This window comes from Schistocerca serialis, chromosome 4 (assembly GCF_023864345.2).
Source record: "Schistocerca serialis cubense isolate TAMUIC-IGC-003099 chromosome 4, iqSchSeri2.2, whole genome shotgun sequence".
NCBI classification, from domain to species: domain Eukaryota; kingdom Metazoa; phylum Arthropoda; class Insecta; order Orthoptera; family Acrididae; genus Schistocerca; species Schistocerca serialis.
Window position 1 is genome coordinate 162,231,492 of NC_064641.1, and position 7,491 is coordinate 162,238,982.

Genomic DNA, 7,491 nt, shown 5'->3' on the forward strand with positions numbered 1-7,491 from the left:
GCTAAGGTCATCAGTCCCTAAGCTTACACACTACTTAACCTAAATTATCCCAAGGACAAATACAAACACCCATACCCGAGGGAGGACTCGAACCTCCGCTGGGATCAGCGGCACAGTCCATGACTGTAACGCCTCAGACCGCTCGGCTAATCCCGTGCGGCCTTCGGTTCAATTTATTTTATCCTAATTGGGATGTAAGAACTGCTTTGTTAACCATGTGCGGCAATGGGGCTCGTAAATGAAGGGAGACAGTCCCGTGCAGTAGATGTTCAGTTACGTGATGGCTGTTCACTCTTTTTGTCTGTGAGAGGTTGCTGTCTACCACACGAATTAGTTTAAATGGTAGTAAACAGATGTTAACAGCAAACGATCGTAGAGGAAACGTAGTAATTTTAATGTTACCTGCCCTTGAGATGACGATCGTGGAGGACGTTGAAGCACTTAAATCTGCAGGAAAATCTAGTATTAATGCGCTTATATTCACACATATGTAATTACTTTAAATAGCATAGTACTTTTCATCAAAATTAAATGTAATAGTCTTATAATGATTAACCTGAAGGTTTGAAGATATTTCTCTACTGTGGTGGTAAAATATTTAACGTTAACATTAAAAAATATTTCAGACAAGGTATGAAAAAGTTTATGTCACTTAGCAATATGTAATAATAAATTACGTAATGGTTCTCAATTATTACTTATACATGACTTTAACTAACACAAGCTCAGATTTCGTCACACGTCACTGGTTTCGCTTTGCAAAGTACACCAGCCACCACAGTCTTCTGAACAAAAAAAGCACAAGTTTCACTTATCTTGCTGTGGCTTCTTCTCAACAGTAACAGCGACACACAGCATCAGTTACGCAATTTAGCTGGTTTATAATTTATAGATGAAATCTCAATGTAAGTCGGTGAACGATTTTGTATTCAAATAAATACCAGCTTTTATCACTGTAAAACTCTTTTGTTTAAAACAGTGAAACCATAAGGATGTTGATTTTTAAATACATAAATAAACAAATGAAATAAGCATTTGCTTTATAAATAACCTGTATATTATTACTCAACTTGCAGTTCCAATTATGTCATGGCATTTATACGTTTTGCGAATATGGTTTCCCTACTCGAAGTCCATTTTACGTTGTAGCACAGAAAATGAGACTGTTACATGTTGTAGCACAGACCAAACAAAACAATTACATTTCAGCTGGTGACGACCCATGTTCCAGCCTCTTTAACAAATGCTACTGAAATGTAAAGTAGCAGCTTACTATTTGCGGCTCTGAATGCTACAGGATATTCAGATGTAATCACAGACAAAAATATGTCTCTTGCAGTTTGCAGAGCCCCAAGAACTACAATGCAATGGGATTTTTACTCCACAATAAGTCAGAGGAAACTTCTTCTTCTGTAAAACGCAGTTGAGCTGGACTTTTTATAAAATAGTAGCATCATTCTGCAGTCATCCGAGGCTAATTTTACCAGTGCTCGATTTTCACCTTGCTAACACCATACACGTGCCCTGTGTTCACACTGCTACTGATTTCTTAGACGATCTTTGTTCGAGAGCTATCTCTTCTCAAAAACGACGGGATACTGAAGCTCAGATTAATATGCAGGAATTCCCTAAGCAATTATTACTTATTTCTAAATCCATAACTGTTTATAATACACAATACATATTTCTACAGTCGTTTTAACACTCTAGGCGTTTTTAGAAAATAAACAGAAGATAATATGATACTTAATTATTTCTCAATCTAGTTAGGAAACGTGCAACTTAGATTGTTTGCCATTTCCGCCATGATTCATATCCCATCTGTTTCACAACCAGATTGTGTCATTACATTGTAACCACTTGGTGGCATCGGCATCCACATTAGGCGTACCACATACAAGGCCACATTCAACTCCAGCGGACCACTCCTGCAATGGTGCCACCTGTTACTTTTCAAAATTATGATTTATAAAGACGAACGATTTATCTGATCTGCCGGCCGGGGTAGCCGAGCGGTTCTAGGCGCTACAGTCTGGAACCGCACGACCTCTACGGTCGCAGGTTCGAATCCTGCATCGGGCATGGATGTGTGTGATGTCCTTAGGTTAGTTAGGTTTAAGTAGTTCTAAGTTCTAGGGGACTGATGACCTCAGATGTTAAGTCCCATAGTGCTCAGAGCCATTTGAACCATTTTACCTGATCTGAATTTAGTAATTCTGTTAATGAAGATATTGTTCGGTGTTGTAATAATACCTGGATCATTCAGGCTATTAAGTTTTTATTTTGGAAAGAATAGCCCGATTTTACAACGCTGCATGTCTTACTGCCATACTTGCACATAAAATCTTGGGATACTTTTAACAATGACGTTTAGGATCAAAATTTTCATTTAGCTTTCACAAGTCGTCAATCCAGATGATAGTCGAACTCGTTCCACACTTTGAGATCATGTTTACAGTTGCTGCATTCTTTAATGTTGCTGTATGGCTTGGTATTTCGTCCGAAGTTGCTGAAGGTGTGCCGCTACTAGACCGTTTTCTTGATATTGCAGGCTGAGTGGGGCGAAAGTCTGAAGATCTAATTTAACAAACTCGTACAATTACAACAAACCTAGAATCTTAAACGTTGAATCCCAAGAGGAGAATTTTCTTTTAGTTTCAAGAAATATCAGTGAGTTAACTCTTGGTTTGTTAAGCAACGGCTTCCTCTAGCTGGCTCCCCAAAACAACCGACCTTAGAAGACTTTTTTACAGCTCAGAAGTACCTCACCAATTAAAGCAAGAACATATACAATAAAGCAATATTTTTAGCCTTTGAAACTGCATGCTCAAATGAAAATATTATTATAGTTTTTTACGAAAAAGCAACAGTAAACTTTATCACTATATTGTTAACTAACAAGCAACACATTATTTCTCAGCGAAGACAACACACAAGACAACTCGTGTATCGAACTGAGCAGTACATTAACCCATTACAAATGACATTAACGTAGAACAATTATTAAGTAAGTAGACAACTCGACCAGCCCACTGCAACTTCCCTTTCCACTCTGTACTGTGGCGGCGTGTGGACCAGAGTCCTATTTACGTTTAAGATGTTGCAGCAGAGTGAACTACTGTACAAGACATCATACTGTGTTTAACTAGCTTCTTGTTATGCTGTTGCTCAAGTACACCTGCCGTCTGACACACCAAGAATACGTACAGTGATTGTAATAGAAGATAATGTAAATCGTTATGTCTGACTTTTCACGACAGATTCCAGCATTGTTGAGAGTCCTAAAACGTTCTTAATCAAAGTGGAAAAGTAAGTGAACCCCTACCACACAATCATACTCTCTTTTAACGATTATGTATATTGTTTCGTCTAAGGAAGAGGAATTTAGACTCAAAGAAACATGTAAACACGCTGTAGGCCTACTTTACAATAGGCAGCGATGGCCTAAACGGCTTATATCAGCAATTCCATTATCACAGGTTCAGCTCGAGATTAACGAACGGTTAACAAATCGACTCAACTCAACTAATATCAAGATGCACCACCTTTATGAACGGACATTTACTTACGAGTAAAAACTTCAAATTCTATTCCTAACGAAATACGTGAAAATTGCTCTCTTTTATTTATAGGGATAAATTAAATCACAGCAAACAAATTATATCTCTGAGTGTTTAATCTGAGATAACTCTCAACTGCTACAGACAATTGGCGAATTAATTTGATGGCTCTGAGCACTATGGGACTTAACTTCTAAGGTCATCAGTCCCCTAGAACTTAGAACTACTTAAACCTAATTAACCTAAGGACATCACACACATCCATGCCCGAGGCAGGATTCGAACCTGCGCCCGTAGCGGTCGCGCAGTTCCAGACTGTAGTGCCTAGAACCGCTCGGCCACTCCGGCCGGCAATTAATTTGATGCGTATTGTTTTTCTCTTAATATTGGCATGAGAAAAACTTTCTCTTTCTTTAAACTATGATGTAATTATTGTAAAAATGTCTATCCTGAATTTGGAAGCATCTGTGAATTTGTTAGCTGGTCGTAATGTATTGCAGTGATAATGCAACCTCTGATTATCTGCGATCACCTTCGGTAACTACGGAAATGGCTCATATAAACAAACTTTGCATTCTGAACAAAACTTAAATCCAATTAAGAATGATTTCAATTCTTTTCCTTCAATTATTATTCTTTTAATTAGTCATTAACTATGTAATGATTTTTTTCTTCCCTGATTTCATTATGGTAATAGCAAATATATGACCAACTGACTTTTCACTGACCAACGATATGAATACACTTTACTTGGCATTAATCAGATCTTTACAGTTACTTATACGGTAACTTTAGCTTTCCGAAGCAAAAGTGAAATTTATAAATTTCTTTTTCTCTTAGTATAATTAAGTTTACCTTGTGCGCGGTATCAAAATATTTCGGTGATGGACCAAAAATGTTACTGTCTACTGAAATGAACAATTAACACAAATGATTATTTCTTTGTTTCGCAAATCAAACTGCCTTTTCCTGCTGCTAGTTATTTTATTAATCCGATACGCGTTTCGCATTCTCCTTCTAGCAGCAGGAAAAGGCAGTTCGATTTGCAAAACAAGTATTTATATGCTTGCTGCGGAGGATGGCCACACAAACAAACTTGTTATGATTATTTTAGTTTACATTTCTGCAGTGCACGTAGGTTTCCTTGTCTGAACGTAGATATTTCAATAATGTTAAATGTAGCTTGTGTATGAGTGTCAGTAACAAGATTAATAATTCTCCCCACAAAGGGTAAGGAAACGCAGAAAAGAGAAACAAAAATCGTACGTTCCACCGCCTCTTTCGTTCCTGAAACTTAAACAGTTCAACAAAGCACTGCCTCTTCAGGAGTTGGCGATTCGAGACCCACTGTAGTTCCTAAAATGAAATTTTGCCTCTCGTCTTTAATAGTCAATTAGGTCCTCTGTTTTCCTACGTGCTGTTCGTTTGCTGGATCCTCTTTAATGGTTTTACTTTATACAATGGTCAAGCGAACGTTCAGCTCAAATGCCTGTGGACAAAATAAATATTAACAAGCCAACCACATCAGGTTGTAGTCCAATAACAAGAACTCAAGTCAATAGCTTGCTTGAGGCACCGCAAAACCAAGCAATTCCCCACAAAATAAGAGCGACAATCCAATTACCTCCGGGAGTGTTTTCAGAAAATAAGCTGGACGACACTGACAGAATTAGGATAATTTCCGATACAATCAGTTACACCAATGACTACCACCAAAACCAAGACTTAGCTACTACAGTTCCTTCCACATTACATGTAACCGATTAATCATTGCTTCCTCCTACAGAATACTATTAATCCATAAACATCTCCCTTGCCAGTACTAAACAATTCGTTAACGGTAGTGTTTTCACAATTTTGGACTTACCGAAACCGTAAACCTTCTTGTGAGAAAGTCTGTCCGCAATAGATCACAAATATCTTTTGACGAACTGACTCCTATGAAGCTTATATGAGTACTGCCTATCCTTCACAAGTAAAAGTCACTGGAACCATCATGGCGAACAAACACGTAATGCCATATCGACTTCTGAAAATGATTTCATTACTATCGTCGGCCTTCGACGAACTCGAGCGGTGGCCAACAGTGTCGCTACATCTCTGGTTTCTGCACTGATCAATGGCTGCCTCGCTGCAGCTTCGTGAGTTAGTCCCAAATTTGCTTCCAACGAATAGTGCATCTAGAACATTGTTACAACAAATATACGCAATATATAGTACACACAGTTTTGTAAACACAAACCTTATTTGCAGCCTCCTAAGCACGTGGATGCCAAACAACAGTAAAGGCGAACTTACACCGTGCTCACGACACCTTGCCAAGAGTGGTAGCCGGACAGTTTCCCCACAACTGCTGCTTTCATGTAATTTCCGCAGTTTCTAGCCCACACACCGAGACAGGGCCGTGGGCAGTTGCGAGGTTTTTTTGAAGGCAGCTGTAGTAACAACAGCCCTGAATTCCAAACAGAGGGGCGCCGACTTTGATGCGACTTGCAAGAACCTTCGTATACCATACGAGGCGAGCGTCAATCTTCACTTTATTGGCCACGTTACAAATACAACGTCCCAATCTACGACCCGAGGCAGTCAGCCCCTGCCCGCACTGACTGTCCAGAAGCAACTGCCCTTCACACTGGTCATATACACTCCGTCTGTTGGAGACTGCACACTCTCTATATTTTCACTTCGGCTCTGCGAAGACTGTTTGCTAATATGGTAGTGCCAACCTTCAGTCGTAGTGCTACAACTGACACAGAAGGAGGCAAATAGGTGGAGATTTTCAAAGACCCTCACCGGAAGAATAACTGCGTACCATGCGCTGAGACCACTTTGCAGGTGAATTGTGCAATTTGATCTCACCGTCGAATGCTTGCAGCTGTAGGAGCTGCAATACCGCACTTCCGAAAAAAATCACACGTAGAGTTGCAACTGTATTAGACCTACTGAAGTGGAGAACACTAAACGCCTTTTGCTTCTGCCTTATTTCGCGTCTAGATCTGATGCTCATTGGCAATAAGCGAGCCATCCACATGCGCCGGCAGCTTACTATTGGCGCTAAGGTAAATTTCAGTTTCGATAAATAAGATAAAGTGATTCTCGGGTTTCTTGGTTCATTTTGAAGATACAGTCTTGTGAAATGGGCTGAGAACTTTTTAAAAAACCATATATTTCGGGGAAACAGTTGCTGGTAACCTTCAGACGATAATAACGGATGACGCTAAACCAGAAAGGGGATGTTTTTGTGGTGAAAATCGAGTACCAAGGCGCTAAGCAACGGCAGTAGACTCAACTGATGGTAAAGATTCTTTGATCAATGGAAGGAGTCGCCAGTTGCAGTTTCCTATTGTTTGATGTCGTCTTCTATCTTTTCTTATAAACTAAACTAAACTCCTCCCGAACAGGCCATGAGGGCCCAACGGTACTGACCGGCCGCCGTGTCGTCCTCAGTTCATAGGCGTCACTGGATGAGCATATGAAGGGCACGTGGTCAGCACACCACTGTCCCGGCCGTATGTCGGTTTCCGAGACCGGAGCCGCTACTTCTCAATCAAGTAGCTCCGCAGTTTGCCTCACAAGGGCTGAGTGCACCCAGCTTGCCAACAGCACTCGGCAGACCGGATGGTCACCCATCCAAGTGCTAGCCCAGCCCAACAGCGCTTAACTTTGGTGACCTGACGGAAACCGTTGTTACCACTGCGGCAAGGCCGTTGACTATCTTTCATCTCCACGTTATTACTCAAATACAGCATCTGTTTTACCTGTTCTATTGCTCGTTCTTACGACAGGGTGCTTTTACTAGATGGGGACAATCTGCACGAAACGATTCCTGGGGGAAGGAGCGAAAAGGTCTTTTGGACATAAGGACGGAAGTCCGTTGCAACGGAGGTACACCCACTCGAAGGTGGAGATCTTTGACAGAGTAGGTTTAAAT

At 40.4% G+C, this 7,491-nt stretch overlaps 1 pseudogene; it reads right to left on the bottom strand.

The window, feature by feature from the left end:
• Positions 1–7,154: 7,154 nt before the first annotated feature.
• Positions 7,155–7,272, bottom strand: LOC126476988 (5S ribosomal RNA; annotated as a pseudogene).
• Positions 7,273–7,491: the final 219 nt, after the last annotated feature.